This window comes from Acomys minous (genome assembly GCF_964271855.1).
Source record: "Acomys minous genome assembly, chromosome: 14".
NCBI classification, from domain to species: domain Eukaryota; kingdom Metazoa; phylum Chordata; class Mammalia; order Rodentia; family Muridae; genus Acomys; species Acomys minous.
The window spans coordinates 63,105,673-63,126,027 of NC_140496.1; the positions used below are offsets into that span (position 1 = coordinate 63,105,673).

Here is a 20,355-nt window from a genome sequence, read left to right on the forward strand (position 1 = left end):
TAACTATGTCACTATTTACTTTGTTTGTTTGTTTGTTTGTTCGTTTTGCCAGAGTTTCTCGGTTACAGCCCTGACTGTCCTGAACTCACTATGTAGACCAGGCTGGCCTAGAACTCACAGAGATCTGTTTGCCTCTGCCACCCAAGTGCTGGGTGTGCCACCATGCCTAGCTTCTGTCGTTATTTTTTAAAGCAGGATTCTTATCACCATTTAGAGTGTTGTTCTTTTCCAATCTGACCTCCCCAGTAGAATCCAGGCTCCCTGAGAGAAAGCTCTCCTGCTGTATTTGGCAATGTATTTTCCTAATGTAGTGTCTGACACCTAATAAGTACATGCTCAATACTGATTGACATCAAGAAAGTTAATGCATTTAGGATAGTGGAGAGAAAAGAAAAAAGACAACATGATTCTCAGAAGCTGAGTCCAATGTCACTCTTTCTCCCGCTTTAGAGTTTCACAGTGTCCAGATGGCTTGGAGAGTGAGTGTGTCTGATTCTCTGGCCCTAGAGCCAAGACATTTCTGGTTCTCTAGAGAAGGGTTGGAGGGATGGAATGTGGCTGCTGCAAGCTTCCGTGGCAGTTGGTAAAGGTGACCAGATGGACACACAGGACGTCAGTGGGACCCTCTGAACAAGGGCAGGTAGGAGAGCCCTCATGCAGGGTGGCCACTGGAGCTTGCTCCTCCCAAGCCCTGAGAGGCATTGAGAGTGTGCATCGAAGGCAGGAGCAGGGGGCAGGGCCAAAATCCTTGTGTTGAACGCTTGAGACAGGGCAAGCTCCTTTCTTAGTGCTCAGTCCTTCCAGAGATGGTTCTATTCACAGCACAGTGAAGGCAGCCCGACGTGATGTGTGTGAAAGCAGTCTGTGAGCCAGAGAATGTTTGACAAACCTAAGTTATGGGAAGCATTTCCCACGAGTTCTCTGGACAGCCCACCTTACACCTTTAATCATTGGATTTATTGATTGCCTATAACTTGGGGCTCTGGTAGACTTTCCTTCTGAATGTCCCTCAGGGTTCAGAAAATCAAATCTCACCCTATGGGCAGCACTATAATTTATGGTTTAAGGAGCCACGTCTTGGTATTTCAGTGAATACCGTGTGCCAACTTTTTTGTATGTGGATGTCTTTCCTTCCCCCAGATTTAGACTGTAAGCTGTCTGTTAAGCCATTCAACACTGTGTTTACAGCTCGGCTTTGATCCTTACTGATGCTGTAAGGCTTGGGTTAGGTTACTTAACCTCTTTCTGTGTTAATCCTCTCATCCGTGATATCGACGTGATACTAAATATCCTTTGCTAAGTGGAAGCGTGAGAATTCAAAGGTGCATTTAATACATCTAAAGTATTGACCTAGACCTAGCACATAGTTAGACACTTTTCAACGATCCCTTATTATTAACAAGAGCTGCTAGCATAAAGCTGGAAAATGCCAGAATTGAGTTTTTCTCAAATTCTTGACTTGGGAGTAGAAATAAAAGTAAGAAAGCCGAGTGACCCCAAACCAAACCTAGCTTTAGTCGCTAGGCTGTCAATACAAACAGAAAGGTTTATGGCTTCCCTAACCCAGGCAGGGACTTGAACAGCAATAAAAAAAAAGGCACTTTATTTTCTTGGTTTGCAAAGTGATAAATCTCATTTGAAATAGGCAGTGGGTTTAGGTAGAGAGGGTATATTGGCAATTAGTCTTGAAATGTTGATGGGATGGTTGTGAGGCAAAGGGATGGGTGGGGCAATTGTAACTCAGTTTCTAGGACATTTTAAAATAAAGTTCCCTGAGCACTTTTCAAAAGTGGTTAAATCCTACATAGTAGAGAACAGATGCTCAAGGTGACAGTGGAGATGCTGTATTGGCTTAGTAGGAGGCCCACGAATTGTCCTGCCAGCATCACAGCTGAACCGGCAGAGAGGATGAAGGCAGAGGCTGATGGTGCTGGGCTCAATTCGTGTTTCATACTCCTTGGGTCCTGGACTAAGTAGCCTGGTGGGGATGGGAGTGTCGTCTTTTGTGACCTCCCATGTGCTTAAGCGTGGTGAGAGAAGGCTAGACACCTCTGTCAGCCTCACCCCTTAAATTGTAGTCTTTGGATTTCCAGAGCCAGAGCTGTTACTACGAAGCGATCAGCCAGAGGGTGTTGTGTGAAGATTTAGGCTGCTCTGCGGGTTGGTTTTTGAACTCTTTGTGTTTGATGTGACAAGAAATCTTCGTGTTGAAATGAGGACAGCTGACAGTATGTTTTAGCATTGTGGAAACACCACTGTTTAGAGTCACAAGCCGCGTGCATACACACACACACACACACACACACACACACACACACACACACACACACACACACACGAGCAGATCCAGCAATCACCCGGCCTCTCCCAGCTTTAAAGTTTACAGGCACCTTGTAAGAGATCTTTAAATTTTGATGAGGGTATTTCTGCCCTGGAGGCCCTCCCACTCTCATGGGTTCCTTCTTATTTTTTCTTAATGAATGTATGTTCATCCTGAAAATAGCTGATGTGTCGCTTAATTGTTTTGTGCTTAGACAGGATTGGTGGGGAACTGATTGGAACATGCTAGAACATAGCTCAAACATGATAATGTACATGAGCAAAGACTGTGCTCATGCATATATATGGTCAGCAGGAAGCTTATGGTGTTGTGTGAACCATATTGACATTTTGAACGGCTGTTATGTCAGTTAATGAAATTGGTATGCTAGAAATTGTCACGACTATTTAATTTGTTATGTTCTATCTTTTTAAAACTTTATATAGCTTATAGTTGTGTTGTTATATAAAAGTGTAGGAGCTTATATATCTTCAGGAAAGGGAAATGATGGTTATGTAGTGCCCCATTTATTTTCATAAAGTTTTTGTCAGATATTAATATAGGTATACCAGCTTTTAGTTAGTATACTGCCCACCATTTCTGCCTCCATCCCTCCCTGCCTCCCTCCCTCTTTCCCTCTTTTCCTGCCTCCCTCTTTCCCTCCCTCCCTGCCTCCCTCCTTTTCTTTCTTTGCCCCCCCCAACCCCCTGCCAGGTAACACTGGCTAGCAAAACCAAGGCCTCATACATTTTAGGCACATGCTCTTCCACAAAGCTACATCCTCAGCCTGCTCTTTGATTTTCTGCTCTGGGTGTTAATCTTGTAAACAACAAAGAGCGTGGGCTTTTTAAGAGTCCCGTAAGGAAATCTCTCCACACTGGCATTGCCCTGGCCATCTGTAAAGCTTCATGTGTGCTAGGCAAGCACTGTACCACTGGGCTACAGCCCCAGATCCGTATTCATTTTTAACCAAAAGAATCTGCTTATTGGAATTATTGCTTTATTTATTTATTAAACTTGCTCTCACTATGTTGCCCAGGGTAACCTTGAACTTGTGGCAATCCTCCTGCCTGGGTCTCCCATGTGCTCATACTACTGGCCTGAGTTACCATGCCCAACTAACTCTCCAGTTTTTAGTTACTTGAAAATGTTTTATTCCATTTTTATTTTTGTAAGAGTTTTTTTTTTTTTAATGAGGTACACGTTAGATAGGCTTAAGCTTTGTCTTAGGGCTTTGAAGCATTTACACTTCTCCACTTTGCTTTCCTTATGGTGTTGAGAAATCCATAGTCACGCTGCCATTCTCTAAGTGACAGCTTTTCAGTTCAGCTGCTCTAACGTTTTCTCTTTAGACCATGGTTTTATGAAATATGATATATCTTCATATGTATTTCTTGTTTTTTTTTTAACCAGGGGCACACTGTAACTTTCCAAATGAAATCTTTGTATCTTACCAGTTCTAGAAATTTCTCAAACATCATTTGGATTTCTCCACATTATTAAAAATCTATAGTAAAAGCTTTGCATTAGGTAGGTTGATGTCCTCTAAAAAAAAAAGGCGCTGGGGTTAGAGAGATGGCTCAGTGGTTAAGAGCACCGCTTGCTCTTCCAGAGGTCCTGAGTTCAATTCCCAGCAACCACGTGGTGGCTCACAACCATCTATAATGTTATCTGATGCCTTCTTCGGCAAATAAAGCACTCATATACAAAAAATAAAATGAATAAATCTTTTTTTTAAAGGTGCTAATGATGTTGCTCAGGGATATTTTGGATACCCATATTATACAGCTCTGACCATCACCATGCCCACAACCCTTTTATCATCTGGCCAAACTAGCTCTTTAAACAAGTCCTTCTTCCTGTCTCTAGTCCCTGCCAATCACCGCTCTGCTTCCTGCCTTTGTGAACTTAAGGACTCTAGGTGATGCTTGAATGCTATTAGATAGGATTTGTCTATTGGGGAGTGAATCATTTCACTCAGCGTTCTTTCCTGAAAATCTTCCTTTTAAAGGTTTGACCATATTGCATTCCATATGATGGGTTGATGGTAGCTTTTGGCTGTTGCAAATAATGCAGCTACAGACATAGGCCTACGCTTATTCATGCAAGAGTATGCTTGCAAGCCAGATACACAGAAGAAGAGAAATTAGACGACACGATGTTTTTGTTTTGAGAGGAACTGCCACACTGCTCTCATAGGACCTTCACTGTCTTATTTCCACCACATGGAATGTCCAAGATCCAGAGTCTCTAAATACTCACCAGTGCCTAATATTCTCCCCACACCCAGTGTGTCTGTGTGTGTGAATGTGTGTGTGCATGTGTGCATGTGTGAGTGTGTGTGTGTGAGTGTATGTGTGTGCCAGTATATGTGTGTGTTCCTGTGTGTGTGCCTGTGTGAATGTGTGTACCTGTGTGTGTGAGCTTGTGTGTGCCTCTGTGTATGTATGTGTGTGCATGTGTGTGTGTGCAAGTGTATATTTGTGCGAGTGTATGTGTGTGTGCCTGTGTGTGTCCCCATGTGTGTGCACATGTGTGTGCATGTGTGCATGTGTGCTTCCATGTGTGCTTATACCACAGAGTGCATGTATTAGAGAACAACGTGGAAATCAGTTCTCTTGTTTGACCATGTAAGTCCTAGAGTTGGAACTCAGGTCAACCCTGGCAGCGGGCACCTCCACCTACTGAACCATCTCACCAGCCTCAAATTCTGCACAATTTCTCCAGCTCTGTTGTTCAATTTGTGGCGTCTTCTTCCGACTCAGCCCACCACACAGAGTGCCCACTGACACTTCGGGCAGTGTTAGGGACTAAACCTCGTAGCCTCCCACACACAGGCAGGCACTCTACCACTGTGGTGCATTTCCAGCAGTGCCCACTGAGTTTTAAATTCTTGAAAGATATTTTCCCATTCCTGTTGAGTTTTCTCTCCCATATATCTTGTAATGTTTGAGAGTCTCATTATCTTCTCATACTTTAGAATGTTTTCCCAGCTTATTTAGTATTCTATAGCCAGTAATACCTACGTGTAAAGTCTTTGCAGGTCAATTTTCTTCAGCCCACTGTGCTGTCTCTCCCCTTCGTGCCCTCAGAATATTTTCTTGTGGTTTTGTTTGTTTTGTTTGTGAACCAACATCCTCCAGGATTTGTGAAAATTCTTAATGACTTGAGTAGCAAGTGGATTTTTATTTACTTTTGCCAGGAGATTGGGTCCATCCTGGGGACACTTTTAATAGAAGTCTTGCTTTGGGTATTTTGGAGCATAAAAAAGTATGAACAGAGGTTCCTATTTTATGTGTATTACATGTGCTAAAAATTCTCAGAGAAGTCTTGTGGACACTGTGCCAAGTACTATGACTAATGTACTATTGCCCTCCCCCACACTATATTCTTTTTAAGGAATATATGTGTTTTTCTTTTAACATCAAATATATAATCCTTTGCAGGTCATGAATAAACTTCGAGTCTCCAATCTTATTTTTGAAATTATGTGGATCTGAAAATATCCTGTGTCCCAATAAAACAAAAATTCTGGATTACTGTGGACCAGAAATATTCTAGAATAGATAGCAGCTGTCGTATTTTCCCTACTTCTCGGGCTTGTGCTATGGGGTCATTTTTTTGACTTTTGAATTTCCTTTATTTTGTTGACAAACAAAAGATGTATGTACAGGTTTGCCTGGTAGTTTTAGAGACTTATAAGAAAGATATTTCTGGGCCTGGAGAGATGGATCAATAGTTAAGAGCACTGACTGCTCTTCCAGAGGAACTGGGTTAAATTCCCAGCACCCATATGGCAGCTCACAGCTCTGTAACTCCAAGATCTTACATTCTCACACAGATATACATGCAGGCTAAACACCAATGCACATAAAATTAAAATAAATAAATTATTTTTTTAAAAGAAAAGTATTCTGACATAAAACTGTCTGTAACACATGTTCACAGGCCCTTGGTCTTCTGAATTCTGTATTATGTCTGACAAAATATTTCGATTATATATTTGTTAAAAGATTCATTTATTATTATGTATACAGTGTTCTACCTGCGTGTATACCTGCAGGCCAGAAGAGAGCATCAGATCACATTATAGATAGTTGTGAGCCACCACGTGGTTGCTGGGAATTGAACTCAGGACCTCTGGAAAAGCAGTCAGTGCTCTTAACCTCTGAGCCATCTCCAGAGCCTCTCCAGCCCTCTGATTATATTTTACAGACATTCTTTTAGTTATCTTAACAAGCAAGTGAGATAAGTATTGCCATTATAATCTGTTTCCATGTTAAAGACCAGAAAACGGGGGCATAAAAAAAGTGAGGTAATATGCCCAAGGTTGGTCAGGGTCAGTAAGTGGTGTGTGTTTGACTCTGGGAAACTCGGCTTCAGTATATCCACACTTAAGCACTCCTCTGTAGAGATTGGGAGATATTCTTCTTTTCCAGGTATTTATGGAAATTTTCTTCCAACAATTACCTCACTACGAAGTTAGTGGAACACAGATGTTAAGCGAAATTAGTTCACAGACATCAGCAAGGGAAAATGGTACTGAGGTGGTACAGCCATAAGGCAGGACGTGTAGATCACGGTAATATGCTTGGAATCCAGAACCTTTACATGCTGGACAAGAACTCTATTATTGAAATACAGGCCCAGCTTTCCCGACCCCACCTCTTCCAGACAGTCTCACTAAGGATGTCATGCTGGCCCTGTTTTAATACAAGAATTGCCACACAGACCACTTGAGCATCAATCTCAGTGAGATACTGATGGTTTATTAGAACACCACACCCCAAGACTGGTCATGACCAGGGACATAGAGAGAACTCGGGACCCAAACTATAGTGTTGGTCTATTTCTAAGTCCAGCTTTTTCTAAGAAAAACCATACCAGGTAACCAGGTGGGAAACAAGGGGAGGGCAACGTTACATCACTTTGGCGAGTCAAACGCAAGAAGAACCGATTTTGTTCTCAGCATTTTCTGAGCATACAATGTCCAGGTAGCTAGACAACGCATTTTAAGCTGATTGGCTGGGATTTAGGGTAAGAGAGCTCTTGGGGTATTTCCAGCTCTCTGGGAGTAAGGAACACAGCAGGATGTTGTGGCCTTAACTCTAGTAGAGCATCCTTTATCTTTAACCCAAGAATAACATACATTTATCATCTATTGTTCTATTCTAAGCAGCAAGCATTGAACCTTCCTGGTTTTAGGCACCTGGGGCCTGAGAACTTGAGCTTAATTTCACTTTATAATGAAAATGGAGATTTGGAGTCAAAATGGTTTCTGATATGCTAAGGAGCTGGTGTTAACGGAGGAGCTACAGTCGTGCTAGGAACTAAAGTAGGTCTCAACGGAGGGGGTATCGAGTTTAAGCAGGTTACAACAGCCCAAAATTCACTCTGTAGCCAAGGCAGGCTTGGCTTTGACTTTAATTTTATAAAAGAAAGCTGGATGTGGTGGCACAGGCCTAGGATCCCAATGCTCCAGAGGCTGAGGCCTGAGGATCGGGAAGTGCAAAGCTATTGTGGGTTACACAGTGAGACAATCTCAAGGCAAGAAAGAAAGGGAAGAGAATGCACCCAGATGGGTACATTAACACCAGGATTCTGGCACAGGCAGCTTAGAGCATCACCTTCTGTTGACAGAGATGGGTAAGTTTAGAAAGGGGTCCTTGGCTTTTGAGAGCCAATGGCGAATTGACTCTGAATGTATCAGCTTCAAATTGAAGACTGTGTTTGGCTGATAATTACGATCTCCGATAGACGCCTCAAGAGAATTCAGGGCTAGACCTAGAATTTGGACTTCCCACTCTCCTCAAGGCTGTGCCTAATCTCTTAATGAGATGGAACCACTTTTCCTTTCCCTAAGGCATGGAGACATCAAGACATGGTGTCTGGGAGTTTTAAGCAGAAGACGGATGTGGCCCAATTATGTCTGTTTCAACACGGTGCCTGTGACTGCCGAGTGGAAAATGAAATGCACGGGGAAGGTGTCTGTGGAGACCAGATAGTGGAGTGGTTTTTGTTTCTGTGTTTTTCCTTTTGGCAGTGGCTCTCATTGAAAACAGCAGCAGCAGCAGCAGCAACAACAACAACAACAACACCTCATTCAATTTTTCTTTCAGATAACTTCCCTGGCCCTGATTTTAGGGTTAAAAAAAATGTAGCTGTATTTGAGTTCCCATGAGATCACTGTAATTCACTCGTTTCTGGTTCATGGGTAAAAGTGCCCATACAAACTGCATTTCAAGATTGGGTCACAAAACTCTCTCCTGTGCTTTGTCTGCAGTAGACTTTGGTGTCAGTGTCTCATCACCTTCCAAATTATAGCTTTTACATATAGCTAGCAGACATGCAGGCACACAGCCAGGCACCTGCAGTGACTATGTTCTTAGTACAACAAATTCTCATGAAGTTTTTTTTTGTTTGTTTGTTTGTTTGGGACACAGTTTTCCTATACAACCCAAGCTGACCTTGAATGTGTGGCAACCCCCCTGCCTTGGCCTCTCAAGCCCTGGGATGGCAGGCCTCACCCACAGGGATGGCAGGCCTCACCCACAAACTTCCACAGCGAAGTGCACAGAGACCCGCTAGCGGCTGTTTGTGTCTGTGCAGGTCTGGTTAGCTCTCAGCAGAACGTTTAGACTTTGTCCCGAGAGAATCAAAGGTGCTAACGACCGTGAAAAAAATTTTACATAAGGGAATGGCCTAGAATAGTGGTTCTCAGCCTTTCTTATAGTGTGACCCCTGTTAACACAGTTCCTCATGTTATAGAGACCTCCAACCATAAAATTGTTTTGTTGCTACTTTATAACTGTACTTTTGCTACCACGAAGAGTCGTAATGTAAACATCTGATATTCGGGGTATCTGATACAAGACCCCTGTGAGAGGGTCACTCAACCCCCAAAAGGGTTGAGACCCACAGGCTGAGAACCACTGGGCTAGACGTATACACACACTCAATATTGTTTTATGTGTTAGAGAAAAGCTCCCACCCCCCGGAGAAAAGGCAAACATGGGGCTGTGCTACATCCAATCAGATGTCCCACCCTTACTTTTGTGTCCTCCCTCCGACCAACTATGTATCTGTTCCTCAACCTCTGAACAACTGTTTGGTGCTCCATCCAGGAAGTGCCGGTGTCGGTCAGCTTCCTGTTCCCACCCCCGCCCCAGCCACCACAGCATCCCACACTCGTGGAAAAGAACACTTCTTCAATTCTTGTGCAGTCCCCAAGTTAAACAGCCCAAAGCAAAGCAGTCCTCTTATCTAAAGAGAGGGGAGCTGCTGATGGTCAGACAGATGTCCCTGTTGACAGACACCTCCCAAAGTTCCCCATCTTGCTCTCCTTTCTGGGTGTTTCTTTGGAGAGCAGTGTGTATTTTTAAAATCCCTTTCAGTTTTGCCTTACTCCATTTATCATCCTCCACGTGTAGTTGAGGTCTTTGTCTGTTGGTTTGGATATATTGCCATTCTGTGTAGCCTAAGCTGGTCCCTTGCTTTGGTGACATCTTTCTCTACGGCAGTCTCTCAGTCTCAGGCTCTTTTGTGGGGTGCTTTCTCTCCTGCCTGTGTTGGACTCCCCAGGGTCGGCCTTCATCTACTGCCCTGGTCCTCTCTCTCTCTCTCTCTTCTTTTTCTGTGTCTCTCTTCCATTCTTAACCGTAGTGACCAGTACATACAGGTAAGTGGTTCCCAAATCTTCATCCCTTCCTGCCTGCCACGCATCTGCCCTCAGATACTCAGTTGCCTTCTCTGTGAATGCATTACTCCTTTCCACCCAGCTTGCAAATCATCCGCTGACTTCAGTTCTCTTTTCGCTGTATCTGTCAGCATTCTCACTCACAGGGGAACTCCGACTCCTTATATGGATGGACGCGGAGCCCATCACTTTCCTGCCTCGAGTTCTCCAGCACTCTCAGAAGCGATCAATCTATCCCATTATAGTGCATATTCTTACTAAAATACCCCACAACAGCAAGTGCTTCTTCCTCCGCAGCTTTACCTTCTATGGTAGAAGTCTGCAAGCTCTGCCTCCTGGGCCAGATCTGGCTTGCTTCCCATTTTTGAAAATAAAGTTGTATTGGAACATAGCCACGTCCGTTCATATACATATTGTCCACGGCTGTTTCTGTGCTACCATCCTAGTGGCGAATAGCTGCCACCGAGACCATCTGGCTGACAAGATCTTTGTAAGCTTACTGTCTGTCTCTTTTTTAGAAGAAGCCCCCCTTTCCTGGTCGCTAGGCATTTGATCAAAGGTGTCAGTCTTTCGACTCTGCACGCTACACACCATTAGCTTCCCCTTTGCCACTGGAAACAGGGTTGTAAGTACCTTTGAATCTGGTGCAGTCAGAGAGTAAAGCAACCAGTCGACAGAAGTCATTTCTCCTCAAGGTTCCTAGATTCCTCACAGATGTCAAATTTCCCTATCAGGTTGGATCAAAGAAGCGAAACCTCTTGAAATGCGATCTTACAGGACTTTGAGGAGGGTTGTTCACGTGTCTGGCACTGGAATGTGAGGGCAGGCAGTCCAGAAGGGGAGGTGGTTGTAAAGCAGGCCAGGGGAATAGGGCCACCACCTGGAAACCACAAAACTGGGTAGAACCTCGTTGGCCCCGGCTCTGCTAGGTTGGCATCCACAGAGACTGAGCGCTCGCCCAGCTCTGATGTCAGGGAAAGCCGAGGAAGGTTTGGAAGGAGGTGGGGCAGCTATAGACAGTGGCCTGTGTATGCCAAGAGGTGGGGCTAGCAAGCAGGTGACAGCATGGGTGGCTTAGTGTTCTACCACCAACTTTATCTGCATCAAAGCACTATGGCTCCTGCTCTGCATCGGCTTCAGGTCCTTTAGAATGTCATCTATGATTACACAGCCCAAAGCACACGAGGGAAAGTGTTCTGAGAAATGGTTGTAATTATGCTAACAGTTGCAAGACACCCGCTGGACATGGTTCCACATACCTATAATGCCAGCACAGAGGAGGTAGAGGCAGGGGGATTGCCACAAGTTTTAGACCAGGCTGGTCTATATGGCATCAGGCCAGTGAGGGCTATACAGCAAGGAGAAAAAACAAGTGAACAATCAGTTGAGAAAATCATAGTCACTTTTTTGTTTTGTTTTTCAAGACAGGGTTTCTCTGTGTAGCCCTGCCTCTCTTAGAACGAGTTCTAAAGATCAGGCTGGCCAGATTTAGGCATCTGCTTGCCTGCCTTTGCCTCCTGAGTGCTGGGATTAAAGGTGTGCACCACCACCATCCTGCTACACAATCACATTTTTGTTGTTGTTGCTGTTGTTTTTAGTTTTTCAAGACAGGCCTTCTCTGTGTAGCCCTAGCTGTCCTGGACTCTCTTTGTAGACCAGGCCAGACTTGAACTCAAGGAGATCCACCTGCCTCTCTGCCTCCTTGAGTGCTGGGATTACAGGTGTGGTAATTACATTTTTAATGGATAATTTTTATTTCAGTTAACTGAATTTTAAAAGATTTATTATATTACTTCTGTGAGTGTGAGCATATGTGTGTGTGTGTGCATGCGTGTGTACATGCGTGTACCTGTGCACTTCTGTGGAGGCTAGAAGAGGATGCAGGCTGTACCTTTTTACTATCTACTTGTTCACTTGAGGCAGGGTTCTCTCCCTGAGCCTGAGGCATGTGTTCTGTCTCCTCAGCTGGGAGGCAGCAAGCCCTGGTGACTCTCCTGTCCCTGCTTTCCTTGGTGCATACAGAACACCTGGCTTATTATATGGATGCTGGCATCCTAACTCAAGACCTTGGGATTAGGCAGCATGTACTCTTAACCCTGAGCCATCTCACCAGCCCCCAAGTGTTAGTTATGTTATTCTGAATTGCAATTGATATAGTTCCAATGTCTCGTTAGATGACTGGCTTTGTTTTTCTTATGTGTTTGGTCATGGCCCATCACTAGCTCAGGACATAGGGATACGGCCTCGGGGAGGCCTCATTAGCTTCTGGGCATCTCTCTGCTGGTCCTCCTTTCTATAACAGGGAAGAACCACCTCTCACACCAATGGAACCAGTGCATTCTGACATTCACTGCTCCAGAATTAAGGTTATGCTTGTGAGTGGAGACCAGAAAGAGTAAGATAGCTCACCTATTTCTGCAATTCCTGAGCTTAAAATATTATTAAATATAGGTAACATAAAATTGACCACTAGCCCTTTAAAAATATCCAGTACAGTGATATTAAGTGCCAATTCACCGCTGTGGAATCATTATCACTGTCTATCCCTGGACTTGGTTCATCTTCCCCAATGGTATCCATCAGACAATAAGCTGCTGCCTAGTCCTTCTCTTCCTCCTCTTCCTCCTCCTCCTCCTCTTCCTCTTCCTTCTCCTCTTCCTCCTCCTCCTCTCCTCCTCCTCCTCCTCCTCCTCCTCCTCCTCCTCCTCCAGTCCCTTGAAACCACTGTTCTACTTTTTGTCCCAGGGAGTTTGAGTATTGAGCACTACAGTTTACATAAGCAGAATCATATAGCACTTATCCCTTTGGAAGTGAACATAAGTGTCCTTGAGAGACGTTTATCCACACACTTCATGTGTCAGAATCACCTTTGCCTTTTAAGGTTGAGTAATGCCCCTACTGTATGCACATGTGTGCCACAGGGCGTTTACTTGTTATCTCACAAGGTGGCTTCTGGCTATTGTCATATGTCTGTGAACTTAGACATGTTTTACTATTTGTTTTGTTTTATGTGCGTGAGTGGTTTGCCTGAATGTGTGTCCACGCGCCACATGCGTGCCTGGTACCTAGGAAGGCCAGAAGAGGACTCGGATCCACTGAAGCTGGAGTCACAGATGTGAGCCCACCACGTGACCCCACCATGTGGGTACCGTGGATAAAACCCAGGTCCTTTGTAAGAGTTGTTCTTAGCTTATGAGCCGTTTCTCCAGCCTGTACTATGGCTTGAATCCCTTTGAATCTCTGCTTTCAACCATTTTAGTTTTATTCCCGGGAATAGAATTCTTGGCTCCCACAACAATTCTATCCTTAATACCCCAGAGTGCCTTCACAGGGTCTTGGTGTCTAAAGCAAGTTACGCAGCCTCACCCGACATGCACACAGCTTGCTTTTTCATATCTGAAACACCAGGTACCTCATGGAAACGCAGGAGGAAATATTTGCCAGCACAGTCCCAGAAAGCGGAGATGGTGCACACTAGCATTCACTTGCCTGCCCACTTTTGGCCTCTTTATTCTGTCCAGGCCCTTCTACCCTTCCACTTGTCTTCAGGATGAGCCTTTTCCTCAGTCAATCCTTTCTGGAAATATCCTCCTAGACACAACCAGAGCTACACCTCGCCAGTCTCCTCGGTGATTCTCAACCCGGCCAAATTGATGGAGAAGAGTAATCATCACCGTCCACCTGTGTACCAGCATGCAATACTTTCATTTTTGTTTGATTTTATTAGTTTATTCAGATTACAATTCAATTGTTATCCTATCACTTGTATCCTCCCATTCCCCTCTCCCTCTGCTTTCACCCTATTCCCCTCCCTAGGTCTGTGACTGAGGGGGGCCTCCTCTGCCTCTATATGGTCATAGGCTATCAAGTCTCTTTTAAACGATATTTGTTTGAATTACATTTATTTACTTATTGTGTATGTGGTAGGGGTGGGAGAGTGTGTACCACAGCACACGTGTGAAGGTTGGAGGGCAGTATACAAAGATGGGCTCTCTCCTTCCATCATGCAGGGCATAGTCGTTGGGCTTTGGTGCAATTGCCATCTTGCCCCCCTATATTATCTTATTCATTTGATTTATACAGCAAGTTTTATCTCAGTGGGGTCTGCTTTCTATTTCCTTGAGACTGAGCATCTCTTGGTATGCGTGTACACTTATTCCGTCTTATTAAACATGTGTGTCTTGGCTGGGCATTGGTTGCGCATGCCTTTAATCCCAGCACTCGGGAAGCAGAGGCAGGCGGATCGCGTGAGTTTGAGGCTAGCCTGGTCTACTAATCGAGTCCAGGACAGGCAAGGCTACACAGAGAGACCCTGTCTAGAAAAACAAAACAAAACAAAACAAAAAACTTGTGTGTCTGTGTGGGAACGTGGACACACACATGCCACTGTGCAGGTGTGGACGTCAGAGGACAGCTTTCAGGAGTCTGTCTTGTGCTTTCAGCATCCTGCTTCTGTGGATTGAACTTGGAAGGCTCTCACAGTGAGTGCTTTGCCCTCTGAGATGCTTCTCCCAGCCCCAAAGGTGAGTTTTCTTTGGAGAAATTATTATTTCAGTTCCCTGCCCATTTTTTCATTAGATCCATTGTTGGTGAGCTGTTAGTGTTCTTTTGGAATTGGAGATATTAGCCGCTGATTGAATACACGATCTGCAGATAGTTTCTCCCACCCCATGGGCTGCTTCTTACACTTGACTGCTAGTGCCCTTTTGTACACGGATGTTTAAAGTTTGAAGTATGCCATTTACCTACTTTCCCTTTTGTTGCATGTGCTTTTTGTGTCCTATTTTAAAAACAAAACAAAACACTGCCAAACCGTACGCCTGACGCATTCCCTCTTTTCATCAAAGAGATTTAAAGTTGTAGTGCCTCCATTTCAGTCTTTAGCCCACCCAAGCTAACCTTTTGCTGAGACTATCCAGTGTTCCATTGCTGTTGACAACTGCTCCTCCTTTTTCTTTCAGTGTCATTGAAAATAATTTGGTCATGTGCGTGATGGTTTGTTTCTGGCCTCTCCATTCTATCCCATTGGTCCGTATGTCTGTCATGATGCCAGCAGCCCACTGCTCAGATGGTTGCAGATTTGCAGTAACATTTGAAACCTGAAACTATGAAACTTATATGTTTCTTTTCCCCCTTTTAAGGGCTATTTTGATTATCCAGGGTTACCATTCTTAGGCAGTTCTGTTTTCAGTTTTTAAAATTAAACGCCTATTAATTTTACTGGTAACAAACTACAAAAAGGCAAGTTTAATAGAAAGCTGTAGCCAAGCGGCTCCTTATGTTAGCAAAGAATGACTTTTTTTTTTTTTTACTAAGTCCCTACTCTGTACCAAATTAATCCCCGCCCTCCTCAGATGATTCAGGCTCTCCGTGTCTGTCTTCTGTAGTGCTGTTCCTCTGTGCCACACTCCTTCCCTTTTCTCTTTCTGACAGATATTCTTATTAGGTCTAGTTCTCCATGCACCTCTGGGCCTTTGCTCCCCCATTCTTTCTGGCCAGAATACCTCCCATGGGGTTCAAATCCACCCCCACCCACCGGTCCTCCTGTAAGAGTTAGGTTACACGACACTTTCTCCTTAGCATTCTTAGTTTCTGCAAAGATCCCCTCTGCTGATTCCGTTGCCTCCACTCCATGCTATGTGGATAATAAACATTTTGTGATAATTTTCAGTAGCTTTTCAAAGGCAAGAGCTAGATTTAAAAAAATTTTTTTTCCAGTCTAGAAGCACAATTAATGGTACACAGATAACTTCTGTTAAACTTAACAGAACTAAAAGAAGTTGGAGTCACCCAGACAGAGGCCACTAAGAGTGGCACAAGTGGGAGAGGTCCCGTTGTGCTCTGGGGACCGGGCACACTGGGACCCGGAATGTATGAACACTTGCCACAGAAGAGCAATGTCAGCTGACTGCTACAGAGTAGGCTTGGAAAATTCCCCTCTTGCCAGGTCACCACACAGAACCTCTATTCAGAAAACCTATGTAAAGTTCAAGGCCCTGCAAAGGCCACTGGGCAACCATCCAGTTCTCTGTGGTCTAGTCGACTTTCCCTGGAGGAATGCCAGAGGCCCTGGAGACCTTTTCATCCCCCAGCGCATTTAGATGGGGGTGGGGGGGGAGACATGCTCTGTGCACTTTTACTTCTTGAGTCTGCAGGTGCTGGGATTGCCACATGGATGAAGTGGCTATAAAACTGAAGTGGACCCAACGGGCTTGGTTCCTGGGACATCCAAGATGAAAAAGACATATGTAGGATATAGTGAGTGATGACAAGTGTCCAGCCCCCAAAATGAGGGGGGTAATGCTTGCTCAGCAGCCAGGATAAAAGAGAGACATGGTTAGGAGGAAATCTCACACCCTGCTTGGATCTGTTAGTCACAGGCTAATGAGAGGTATATGCAAAGGTGGTGATGACACAAAGGCCAAAAGTGATGACTTTCCCAGGATGCCATTCCCCTTCCACGTGTGGTAAATGAGGGCAAGAGTGGCTGTGTTTGTTGGTGAAGTTGTGTCATCTCTGTACATGGTAGGCCGTGTGTGTCCACACGTGCACACGTGTGTGTGTGTGTGTGTGTGTGTGTGTGTGTGTGTGTGTGTGTGTGATGTGGGTGGGTGGGTGTGAGTGTGCGTGAGGTGTGTGTGGGTGTGTGATGTGGGTGGGTGGGTGTGAGTGTGCGTGAGGTGTGGGTGGGTGGGTGTGAGTGTATGTGTGGTGTGGGTGGGTGGATGTGTGCACGTGCATTCACGAGTACATGCGTGTGTGTGTGTGTGTGTGTGTGTGTGTGTGTTTGTGTGTTCATGTATGTATGTGCACATGTGCATGTGTGTGCATGTGTGTGCGTGTGTGTCTGTACGTGTGTGGTTTGTTTTCTGCTGAGGACTGATCACAGGTCTATATGCATGCTAGAACAGAATTCTAAGATTTACTTTAAGGCAAGAAGTGCCATATATATATATATATATATATATATATATATATATATATATACATATATATGGCTCTTTATATATATAAAGTTCTTTATATATATAAAGGAAGAAAGAGTTATGAATCTCATAACAACCTTGAATGTCCACTTTAGCCAAGGATGACTTGAACTTTTGTTCTTCCTTTTACTCTTAAGTATTGCATTTATAGGCTGCATTACTATGTACAGATCAAATCTAGAGCTTTATGCATGCTAGGCAAGCACTCTGCCAACTGAGCTACATCCCCAGCCCAGGAAGTGAATTTTTAATTATCAGTATCAACCTGGCATGCTCAGTTTTTGCCTTCTTTCTTTCTAAAAAATTGTGGAAATGTCATATGAATAACATAAAAGTCAAGTTGTTGTTGTTGTTTTTTTAATTAGAGAACTTAAGAGTGCTAGCCAGGTGCAGTGGCGCATGCCTGTAATCCTGGCGCTCGGAGAGGCAGAGGCAGGCAGATCTCTGTGAATTCAAGGCCAGCCTGGTCTACAAAGCAAGTCTAGGACAGCCGAGGCTATACAGAGAAACCCTGTCTTGAAAAAAGAATGCTTTACTATTTAAGCAATTAAAGAAAATCAGAAGACCTTAATGGAAGTAGTTATCATGCACCCTGTGTGTCTCTCATCCCTTATTATATTTTGTGTGTGTGTGTGTGTGTGTTATTATTTATTTATTAGAGGGCATCAGATCACATTATAGATGGTTGTGAGCCATCATGTGGTCACTGGGAATTGAACTCAGGACCTCTGAAGGAGCAGTCAGTGCCCTTAACTTCTAAGCCATCTCTCCAGCCTCTCTCCCTCTCTCTCTCTCTTCTCCCCCCACCCCCATGTCTTTTGTCTTAAGATTTATGAATTCTAGTCCAGACATGTCTTCCTTAGTCATAGCAAGGTAAAAGTGATTTTCTTGGCATTGCTCTTTTGGACGCTGTAAGTTTAGACTGCCGTCTTTCTAATTCTTGAAAGTAATTTACCACAAAAGGCCCGGTGTCCTCTGACAGTTTGTTGCAAGAGTGTTCATGGTGCTGCTTGGATTTTTGGCACCCTTGGCTCTGGTTTCCCTCATGGAGAAGCTTCCCGTTTAAAACCTTGCTCTGTGGTCAGGGATTTGTGTCATAATTGCTGCTGACATGCCTGCCTGTAACACTGGGGCATGCCGCGGTGTCACTTAACTGGTCTTCATCAAACGCTAGTGGAGGGCTCTGTGTTAGGTCACCACGTGAGGGGTGCGTCCTTATGCACAAGAAGCCCAGAATCCAGGTAAGCAGGGCCTGACAACAAAGATGGGCTCCTGAACTGGGAGTGAATGTTCGGAGGTGGGCTCAGCCATTACTCCGAGGTTGGAGAATAAGGACTTTAAAGTAGGTAGCTGGCTGGGCGTGGTGGCACACGCCTTTAATCCCAGCACTCGGGAGGCAGAGGCAGGTGGATCTCTGTGAGTTCGAGGCCAGCCTGGTCTACAAAGCGGGTCCAGGCCAGCCAAGGCTACACAGAGAAACCCTGTATCGAAAAACCAAAAAAAAAAGAAAAAAGAAAAAAAAAAAAAAAAAAGAAAAGTGGGTAGCCGGTGCCTGACCCTAGGCCTAGAAGGATTAGCGTACTGTGCCAGGAAGAAGCAGAGCTGGTGTCTTGTAACCGAAGGCAGAGAACCATGAATTCAAGTCCGTCCATCCTGGCTTGTCAGAGAAATGGGGGAGGTAGCCAAGGGAGAGAGAGAGAAAGGGGGGAGAATTTTGATAAAATAGGAGCTGGCTGGCTGGGTGGATCAGCAGGTAAAGGTGCTTGCTCCCAAGCCTGAAGACTTGAGTTCAATCCCAGGGAAATCATAGAGGAATGCTATAAGAAAGCTGCTTGTGCTGGGCGGTGGTGGCGCACGCCTTTAATCTCAGCACTTAGGAGGCAGAGGCAGGCAGATTGCTGTGAGTTCCAGGCCAGCCTGGTCTACAAAGCGAGTCTAAGATAGTCAAGGCTACAAAAATAAAAAAGAAAGAAAGAAAGGAAGGAAGGAAGGAAGGAAGGAAGGAAGGAAGAAGAAGAAGAAGAAGAAGAAGAAGAAGAAGAAGAAGAAGAAGAAGAAGACTGCTTCTTATACAGTCAGGACAACCTGCTCAGGAGTGCACTACCCACAGTGAGCTGAGCCCTCCTACATCAGCTGTTAATCAAGAGGATGCCCCATAGACCAATCAGAGTGGGGCAATTCCTCAGTCGTAATTCTTTCTTCCCAGATATGTTGAGGTTTGTGTCAAGTTCACCAAAACTAACTGCAAGTTAGAATTGAAGCATGACTTCACTCTAAGAGTTCAGACCCCCAGTGACAAAACAAGAAGGACAAGCTGAGAGGTGTAAGGGATGACTCGGACTCAAAACCCAAGAGATTGGACAGCCATCGTCGACCGTACAGGCTACACATTTTCTTCTTCATTTGAGTTGGGGATTTAACTGCACCCACTGACTAGCAAGTATGAATAAAGCCAACACCCAATAAGCAGGGAGCGCAAGGGTGTGGCTTCTCTCAGGGGCCCTTCTCAAGGGGCTTCTTAGGCCTTGGCTTCCTCACCTGAAAGATGCAGAAGCTGACCTGCGGCTGCCTGAGGTCACTCTAGTGTTAGGAATCAGGACCTCTGTTCCTTTGCTGACACTGATAAAGCATTCCCCTAAAACCAAATAAACAGACGGACAAAACTTAAAATACACCAACTACCCATCAGGTCTAGGCCTCTGCCAGTGTAGGCAGAGGAGACAGATGCCTGCAGCACAGAGAGTCTAAAAGACACAAAAGCTGACACGCTGTGCCTAGAGGATCCCATGGCCATAAATGGAAGTGGCGTTTGGAGTGTTGTTTTTGCCAGGTCTCCCGGACTTAAATGGAACTAAATCTTCTTGCAAAGATGGAGAAGAGAGTGAAGGGGCGGAGGGGTGGGGGGAAGGGTGTCTGGGCATGGAAGCTGGCTGCTAGCCCTTGCTCCGGAGGTCCAAGTTCAAATATGCTTGCAGGCAAGCCTCCACTAAGGTTTCTGCCCTCATACAATGAAGCTGTTGTTGTGTGGCCAGAGGCTGGAGCAGGCAGCTGGCTTTTCAGAGTCCAGCAGCCAGCACCTTCTGGACTCTCTTGATTCTCCCTCTGTTGGAGGCATACCTCACAGGACACACATACTTCTGGACTAGGAGGCAGGAGGTGCACTGCTCCCGAGTGGGAGTGTCAGCCCAGTTAGCGCACTGCCTCAAGAAGTGACAGAGCAATGAGGGATGAAGATGGTCAGCTGATCAAGAAACCGTGAAACACTTTATCCTGCTTTGAAACGTTTGCCCTGCCTCCCAACAACCGTTTTAGGTGAAGGAATTCCTGGACTGCTCGAGTCCTTTTGCTGTGTT

The 20,355-nt window shown here is 44.9% G+C and overlaps 1 protein-coding gene across 2 annotated transcripts in view; it reads left to right on the top strand.

Annotated features, from left to right (window-relative positions):
* Positions 1 to 540: 540 nt before the first annotated feature.
* Positions 541 to 20,355, top strand: part of ADORA3 (adenosine A3 receptor) — a 70,367-nt gene continuing 50,552 nt past the window's right edge. Inside the window, exons 1-2 of one of the 2 annotated variants that reach the window (XM_084757225.1) lie at positions 598 to 640; positions 14,459 to 14,539. The gene's annotated coding sequence lies outside the window, so the exon portion shown is untranslated. Of the gene's footprint in view, positions 641 to 14,458; positions 14,540 to 20,355 lie in introns of both variants that reach the window. The other variant, XM_084757224.1, reaches the window with a different exon arrangement.